Source organism: Eleutherodactylus coqui, chromosome 7 (genome assembly GCF_035609145.1).
Source record: "Eleutherodactylus coqui strain aEleCoq1 chromosome 7, aEleCoq1.hap1, whole genome shotgun sequence".
In the NCBI taxonomy this organism is placed as follows: Eukaryota; Metazoa; Chordata; class Amphibia; order Anura; family Eleutherodactylidae; genus Eleutherodactylus; species Eleutherodactylus coqui.
This window is the reverse complement of record NC_089843.1, coordinates 65811392-65820471: the sequence shown is the minus strand read 5'-3', so window position 1 is coordinate 65820471 and position 9080 is coordinate 65811392.

The following is a 9080-nucleotide window of genomic DNA, read 5'->3' as shown; positions in this document are numbered from 1 at the left end:
CGTGGGTGAAGATCCCGGCGGCCATCTTGGAGAAGGAAGAAGTAGGAAGAAGGAAGAAGTCGCAGAGCGGGGATTCGGGTAAGTAATATATATATTTTTATTTTAACACATCCTTTGGGTTTGTCCTGCGCCGAACGGGGGGCCTATGCAAAAAAAAACAAAAAACCGTTTTGGCGCGAGACAACCCCTTTAAGATTGAGAGTCTCCTGTTACACTGAGCAAGAAGTTGGTCACTAGTTGTACCATTTCAGTGAGCCCAAACCGAACGACTAGCAACTACTGAGCGACCTCCTGCTTGGTGTCCTGTTGGGAGCTGTGTGCACATAGGCCAAAGTTGCCTGTAATTGCTTATTTGAACAATTTGGGCAAGTAGCTGCCTGTATAAAAGTACCTTTACCTGGCCATTACAAAACACAATTTTTTCCAACCATTCTTTAGTTCATATACTTGTCTGCTTTGGGACATTGTCTTGTTGCATCACCCAACATCTCTTTAGCTTGAGGTCATGGATGGCTACCCTTACATTCTCCTGTAAAATGGTTAGGTGAAACTTAGAATTCATTGTTCCCTCACTGATCACAAGGCATCCAGTCTCTAAAGTAGCCCCAAACCCAAGCTTCCCTTTATGTTACAATGGGAGTCAGATTTGCATTCCTCCTTGTCATTAGACCATTGGCACCACTGCTGTGACACTTTAAGCAAGAACAGCTGGCAAGTCTCTTTGACAGAGACATCTTTAAAGGTGTTACATAGAACTTATCTGGTACCCAAGAGGCTTAATGCTATCTACCCGGAAATCTCCAATTTATGTTTCCGAGGCTGTGACGACATAGGCTCATATCACCACATTTGGTGGACATGTTCAATAGTGCAAGCTTTTTGGAGAAGGGACCCCCATCTCATAGCCTCTGTGACTGGGAAGAGTCATGGACTCAACCCCTATGTCTTACTGCTGGAAAATAAACCCGCAGGTATACACAATGCTCCCTTTAAATTGCTGCAATATATTACTATGGCAGCACGTATTTTGATAGCACAGCGGAGGCGGAAACCAACACTCCTATTTGAACCTTTTATATCACGCATAAATAAAATTCTTTTGAATGAAAAACTCATAGCTATACGCCAAGACAAAATTTCGCAATTCGAAAAGATTTGGAGCTCTTGGAGAACCTTTATTAATGTTTCCAACTTACACTATTTTGTAAGGCTATAGAAGGATGAGGAATTAACAACATACCCACAGATTAAGGATGGTATCTTAGTGGAACTACGCCCATGTGTCCTATGGGTTTAAAAACACCATAATATTTGGAGATAATGGGTTTTATTTATTACTTGTGTGATGTATGGAGAGATAGTCAATATTCCCTGTATACATTTAAAATTTTACTTTGTTTGTTTTTAGTGTTAGATTAGTAACGGAATCTCTGCACTCCAATAAAGATTTAGATATATGCCCCTGCGTGGGGTCTATGCGGCAGAGTGTTGCCAACTTTCTTATTGAACCCAAATAAAACATAACCAAACCATGATGTTCTCTTCACCATGTTATTTTGCCTTCAAACATAGGCAAAATAGCATGGTGAAGAGAACATAGCAGATTTACTATTCCAAAACTGGTCCTACTGGCTTTGCTACACATTTATAATTTAATTCTTTTAGACACTTTTTCTGACTCGACCGAAATAAGGACACGGCCTTAGTTGTGCCAAAATTGCACCAACCTGTGGTAAATTGTGCCACAATTTTTGGCGTAAGCTAAATAATATGTGGTATAAATGTAGACTAGACAGTCTTGAGATTCTACATATTAACCATTCAGCCGTGATGGTCTGGCGCATTTTAAGACCGTCTAGCTTAGTTTACACTAACTTTTAGACAGTGTTAGTAAATGTGCCCCAAAATGTTGTGTATTTGTGCTAAAATATTCCACTTTTATCTCATCTGTCCATAGAACATTTTCCCAGCAGCATTGTGGAACATTCAGGTGGTCTCCAGCAAACATAAAATGGTCCACAATGCGTTTCTGTTTTGGATAGCACCGGCTTTCTTTGTGGTGTCCTTACATGAACGCCATTAGCTTGTTCGGTGTTTTTCTAATAATGGATACGAGAACAGAGGTTTTTGTAGTTTGCAGAGTCTTTTGTACATCATTTTCTTCTACCTGGGTTCTCTATCACCTCTTTCAGAATTGCCTGTTCTCTTGGAATGACCTTCACAAGACACTCACACCTAGGGAGAGTAACAACAGTCTTGACCTTTCTCCCTCTTTAGATTATTTGTCTATGCAACTGGGTAGATGTAACACCCACGTTTTTAGCAATGTTTTTACAGCCTTTTCCATCATTATATGCCTCTACGACATATCTTCCGAAAGTTGTTTTTTTTCTAGGCTTGGTTCGCACTAACCAGTCTTTTTCGAGAACAGATTTATCAGTAACCAGGCTTTGTGTGTCTTTATTTAATGGGCAAAACACCTGTGAAACCTACGCTTCCAATCTCATTTCCTTTTTCCAATTAGCACCTCGAGAATTCATTAACACAGAAGTTAATTTACTTTTTCTCCTTGCACTGTGGATGTACTCAATGTGCTCAATGAAAGAGATAAATGTTACACCTGTTTGTGTTTGTCTACAAATTGTGACTTGGATAACAATGAAATTTTATTTTAATTATAATCAATACAGAAATCCAGGCAATAGGACTCACTTACTTTTTCTTGCAACTATATATATCCAAAATAGTGAATCTATGAAACTTTGTTAATGTCATGCCCGCTGGCAAGTGTGTTACTATAGAACAAAGTTGAGTTTTATATTTGAAACTAGACTATGGCAGGTCTGTCCAACCCGTTCTAGGCTACAAGGTAATCTGAAAAAGTTATCAACTTGGTCACTTGCTCTTCAAACATAACTGTGGTCTGTGTTAGTAGAGAAATGCTTCCAATAGGTGTGTCATCTCAGGTCACAAAATGTGTAATCATATAGTGTTGTGCACAAGTGTTTGGCCAGGGACCAGGTGACATGCGTGTGATTCTGCCCCAATATTCTTTGTACACTCCTTTTTCAGATGTTGCAGTATCTTCATACTAGTGACAGCAATAAGATTTAGTAACTTACTACACAGCTATGTCTACTGCATAGTAATACAAATGCGAAGAGGGAACAATGCCTCTACAGTGACACCTATTGGAAGGCAGCATTCCTGCAAGTTAATGTCTGATCTTTTAACAAGCCTTGTAACAATGACTGGGAATAGAAGTCAAGGCCAGACTCTGGCTCCCACTCATTGTTATAAGGCCAGTAAAATGTTTGACATTGACATATAGGAATGCTCCCTTCCAGTAGTTGGCGCTATAGAGGCATTGTTCTACCTTTCTATTTGCATAAATTTCCAAGAGGAGCATGCATGGCTTTATAAGTCTCCTCACACCTACTAGGTGCTTCCCTAGGAAGAAACTTTACCCCTGCCGACCTTCTGCATATTACAATGTCCTGCTTCTGTAGGAGAGGACCAAGATGGTGTTTGGTGTATGTTCCTATACACCGGGGGAGTTATAGATGTAGCAGGCAGCTTAGACCTGGTCTGGGATATTTGTTCTTCTTATTATTACCTAACATATTAAATGTAAAGAACTTTTATTCAAACAGGATAGTGATGCAACATGCAAAACGGCCGATATGACCATATCCGCAATGTCACAGTTCAGTAAAGTCTTTAATTCCTGGAAACCAAGTGTCTTTAACGTTGAGGTCGTTAACCAGCTGCGCAACAGGTCGTAGGGCACACGCTGCTTAGCATAGAGCCATTCGTATGACCATAACAGAGGTCAGGACTAGAGAGCTTTACAAGGATAGGACACAACCTAGAAGAAAGTCCTAAAAGTTTTGAAAAGTGATGCAACTGCAGGAGGTACAGAGCGTGGTCCAAAAGATCTTATATGGACTGAATGCTAATATGGTACAATCTGGCAGTTGGGGCACTCTGTGTAATGGTGAACAACTGTCAGTTGCACCATGCTTGAGGAACCGTGTTAAGGTTCCTTTGAGATTACTTACCAGTAATCAGTTGTCTATGAGCCCTTGACAGGACCCATGAGGGACCACCTCCCATCCGGAAAGAGGAACCTCCCAAATCGCTTTAAAGGTGGAACCATCCTCCATCACCTCAGTTCATAGCAAGATTTAGGAGTTCATGTGGAATAGATTATGTCTAACCTTACCTTTAGTTATATATACACAAGAAGGCAGGCCTGCCACTATCGAGGTCTCATCTTTCAAAATGGAGATAGACCACAAACTTCTGGGACCATAGAAAAGAAAATAAGGTCAATAAATTTGCCAGCAGCTCGAATATGCGCTAATAAATAGTGCAGAGGCTATATTAGGTGCTAAAAGGTGCACCGTGGCATAAGGGTGGCTGCAGACTTAACACATGGGTGTGGAGGGCACATACAGTCACTATGTCTGCCATGCCATGGCCCCCTTTTACTTATGGAGTTCTATGTATATTGCAGAGCCGACTGTGATGAAGTTTCCGAGTATGGTCACATTCTCTGAAGCTTCAGGAGAGGACGCGATCTAATAGCTGGAAGCGACCGTTTCACGCAGTTATTGATCTCACCCGTAATCTCATGCGTCAGCATCGTCATATAAAATCATTTTGTTAATCCCTGCAGGAAATGTTTCTTAAGTACACAAAATCCGAGAACATTGTGTTTAGAAAGCAAATTACACCTACAGCTCGGCCATACGAGAGGTTTAGCAAGAAGTCGGGCTGTTGGATGAACACATTAATATTCAATTAATCTGAGAAAAACAATAAATTGGAGGGCAGATGCATTTATAAGGATATGTAGCAATTAGAGATGAGCGAACGTACTCGCTTAGGGCAATTACTCAATCGAGCATCGCTTTTTTCGAGTAACTGCCTACTTGGGCGAAAAGATTCGGGGGGCGGCGTGGTGGAGCGGGGCGCAGCAGTGGGGAACAGGGGGGAGCTCTCTCACCCCCCCCCCCCACTCCCACTCCCCTCTGCAACCCCCCGCTCACCCCCGGCACCCCCCCCCCCTCGAATCTTTTCGCCCGATTAGGCAGTTACTCGAAAAAAGCGATGCTCGATCGAGTAAACAAGTACGTTCGCTCATCTCTGGTAGCAATGCTTTTGTTTTTCATTCGCCTCCCCAAAAAATTGCAATAAACGTGGTCAAGAAGACAATAAAAACTTATTTTCTTTAAAAAAAAAAAAATTGTTTTTGGCCTCACTGCATTCAAAGACCCAGAACCTTTTATTTTTCCATGGACAGAGCTCTGTGAGGGCTTGATTGTTGTGCGACAAGCTGTAGTTGTTACCGGTAGTTTTTGCATACACAGCTTTTTCGTCCTAAGCTGAAGATGGCCATACATGAGAACGGTCATCTGAAATGGCTGATTTTGTCTAACCACCTGTTAAAAAATGAACATGAACTGCTGCGAGTGTGTGGCATAATCAGACTAATCTGACCCATCATTTGCCATATTGTTCAAGCAACGGGGAATCTTTTAAAAATGTATTCATTAAGAGTAGGATTATGGGGGGTGGCCTAGAGCATGATGTGAGCAGTAGAAATAAGGAAGATGAACAATACCTCTGCAGCGCCACCTATTGGACGGCAGCATTCCTGCAAGTGAGAGGCCTGTGACGTGGGTCAGGAAGGTTATGATCTCTTCTTAAGGAGAGCACCTAGGAGGTGAGTGAGGAGACTTAGAAGGCCATGTTGCTCCTCTGGGAAATATGCAACTAAGGAAGTAAGCAGCATGCTATTTTGCATCCGGCAGGGCTGAGTTGTGATGCAGGGGGAGACTTTTTCTTTGATGATTCTACGGGTGCCTCCTAATTGATAAACATTACAATATTTATATTACAGTAAGAAGTAGTTTTTATTATTAGAATTTTTTCTCCTTTTTTGAGCATTATCACAACGTCTAAGTGATTGATGTCCTAGGGTACATATATGTGTATGGGGTTGAGTGTGGCAGGGCGTTTTTTCCCCCCTCCCTTCTCACTACAATGCAATACAATCGGTATCTTAAATTGGGTGTAAAACAAATAATGAATATCATTTACAATGGTTAAAGGGGTCAATGTAATTTTGTGGAAGGTGCAGGTTATGGGAGGAAGGGAGGGGAGGGGGAACTCCCCCAGCCTCTGTTAATTTTAAGTATTCAACTATTTCAACCAGCTATTGTTTGTCTATTAGAAACACATAACAAAAGATACCACACACTTGCTTCACCATTCTGATTGGGTGCATTCTTTGTACTCCAATTATTTGCATGGAGTAAGTGTATTGATTCATATCTTTTATAGATTATGACATTGGTCTTAAATTTATTATGCAAAAGATGTATTTTTGAAGGCCCTCCCCTCTGTACTCCAGTGAATGTATTAAGGTGGTGATGGAATTTGTGGTTATATCACTTAAGAGTTTTTCTGTGATTTTGATCAGCATTTTCGAACGCAGGTCACTTGAGTTCAACAGCGCTTTTTAATACAATGGTGGAGTGTGATGGGGTGCATTAAAAAACACAAGGAAAAACCGTATACGAGGGGGTGCTGATAAGTCTTTGTGTTCTTTTTATGGTAACAAATGTTACATCACATGGAAGCCTTATGTGTCTAATATATGTTTTCAAAATGTTGTTTGTAGCTTATGGCAACAGTGATCTCGGCACGCGGGAAAACAAAACGGCGGCGTCTAAGGCGATATTCACAGCCAATGAGAGCAGAGGAGTGATTAAAATTCTTGTTTCTGCAAGGAAAGTCCGCGAAGGATATTCATGGTGATATGTCGCAGACATTGGGGGATCAATGGCCTTCATATTCTACAGTTAAGAACTGGGTTGCCAAATTTAAACCGGGCCACTTCAGCACCAATGATGAGGAACGTCCTGGACGACCCAGAGAGGTTGTTGTTCCGGAGATCGGCGATGCTGTGCACAACCTCATACTGGAGAATCGGCCAATGTCAGCTAAAGGAATAGCCGACATCATGGGGATTTCTCGTGAACGTGTTTGTGTCATTATCCATGAACATTTGAACATGAAGAAGCTATCTGCAAAGTGGGTCCCCAAATGTTTGACAACAGATCAGAAAAGCATGCGAGTGAAAACTTCCCGGTCCATTTGTCTGCGTTTCCGGACTGATAAGAACTTCCTGGATCGACTGGTCACTATGGACGAGACCTGGATTTATTTGTATGACCCCGAAACCAAGGAGCAGTCAAAAGAGTGGAGGCACAGTGGTTCTCCTCGCCCAAAATTAGTTCAGGGTGCAAAAATCAGTCACTAAGGTGATGGCATCTGTATTCTGCGTGCTGCTAGTGGACTACCTTTAAAATAGTTCCACCATCAATGCAAGGTATTACATTGAGCTTTCAGACCAATTGAAGGCAGCTCTGAAAACCAAAAGGCGCAGTAAGATAACCAAAAAAATCTTGTTCCTGCAAGACAACGCCTCCACTCACACTGCACAAGCGCCCACAGAAAAACTGGTGGCGCTAGGCTTCCAGCTGGTTGACCACCCACCTTATTCACCAGATCTAGCTCCCTCCGACTATCATCTGCTTCCAAACCTGAACACCTCAAGGGTACCAAATTTCACACCATTTCTGATGCCATAGCTGCTACGGATGACTGGTTTGATGCACAACTGAAATCCTTTTTGCAAGGCTTACAGACCTTAGAATACCGATGTAAGAAGTGTGTTGACATCAGTGAAGAGTGTGTGGAATAAATGTAAAGTCTCATCTTCCCATCTCATTCTGGGTAAAGCCAAAGACTTATCGCGCGCGACGAGATGCCACAATTGAGCACAGATCTGTGAACCCCATTGAAATCAATAGGAGCGTTCTATTGCTATTAGCACACCATAAAAAGCACCAATGCAAGCGTGGACTTACTGTTCCTAAATTGTGGGAGATTTTAATAATGGTCTCAATCCCCGTTTGGAAAAAGTTAACAAACAGCCTAGAGTAGCTTGTTCTTCCCCAACTACCTTTGCCCATTTATTAATGTGAACGGTGGAGGTTTAGCAATGCAGAAGTTCAACACTATTCTTGTTATTCCAGATCACATAATACACTTTCTAGATCTCCCTATAATGAAGCAGATGAAGTATCTGATCACTCTACTTAATGGTGGGGGTTTTCGTTTGGCTAGAGTTTGGGGGTTAAATCCGCTTGATATTAACCCGTCCCAATCCACTGTCTAACATCTTGCTACATTCTGATTAAAGCTTGTACAGCTTCAATGTCAGATGACGTACAACAGGGTATTCTTACCGTCTGCCAGCCACGCAGCTGTCGGAGCCCCCCCATGCGTGCGTACACACTTTAGCCAGCAGATGGCACTGTTGTATAACAGTAAAAAGAGAAAGCCTTTTAGGAAACCCTGAATCCAAAATTGTATTGGAAAGGGTTAATACTAGAACAAAGGTAGCAAGCTCTATTAGGAGTTTTTCAGAATGATGGCATTTTATTCAGTCCCATCCAACCTTTGGCCACTTTACAGATCAACGTTCTCCACACATTTGTCTTTCACAGGTCCTTTCAGTTTAGTGATTGGCATGTTCGTGGTGGCCTTGCTTGTATCTAGCCCTCTTGTTCTTTGTCGTCCTGATTTTCTCTTTCCACTGACTTGGCCAAGCATCAGTACTGTTTGCAGTGAGTTAGCTCGCGTCACGTGGCCAAAAAAAGAAAAAAGGTTTGACGATTTTGACCTATGGTGCCATTTTCATTTTGACGTGATCTAATACTGCCTTCTTCGTTGGCTAGGTCATCAATAGTTGATCAGCTGGGGTCCACCACTCAGGACCCTGACCATTCACCTAATTGTGCACCGGTTAACAGCACCGTAAATACAGTAGGGTTAGAGCAGACGCCACTACCCCATGAGTCAGAGATTAAGGGCTCTTTTACACAAGCCAATAAATAGTTTAGATTGCCACATCCAGAGGGAATCTGAAAGATCATTTGCTGTAAATACATGCCCTGACTAAAGACAAACCAAAATTTGTTAAATTCTCATTCATCTTCTGC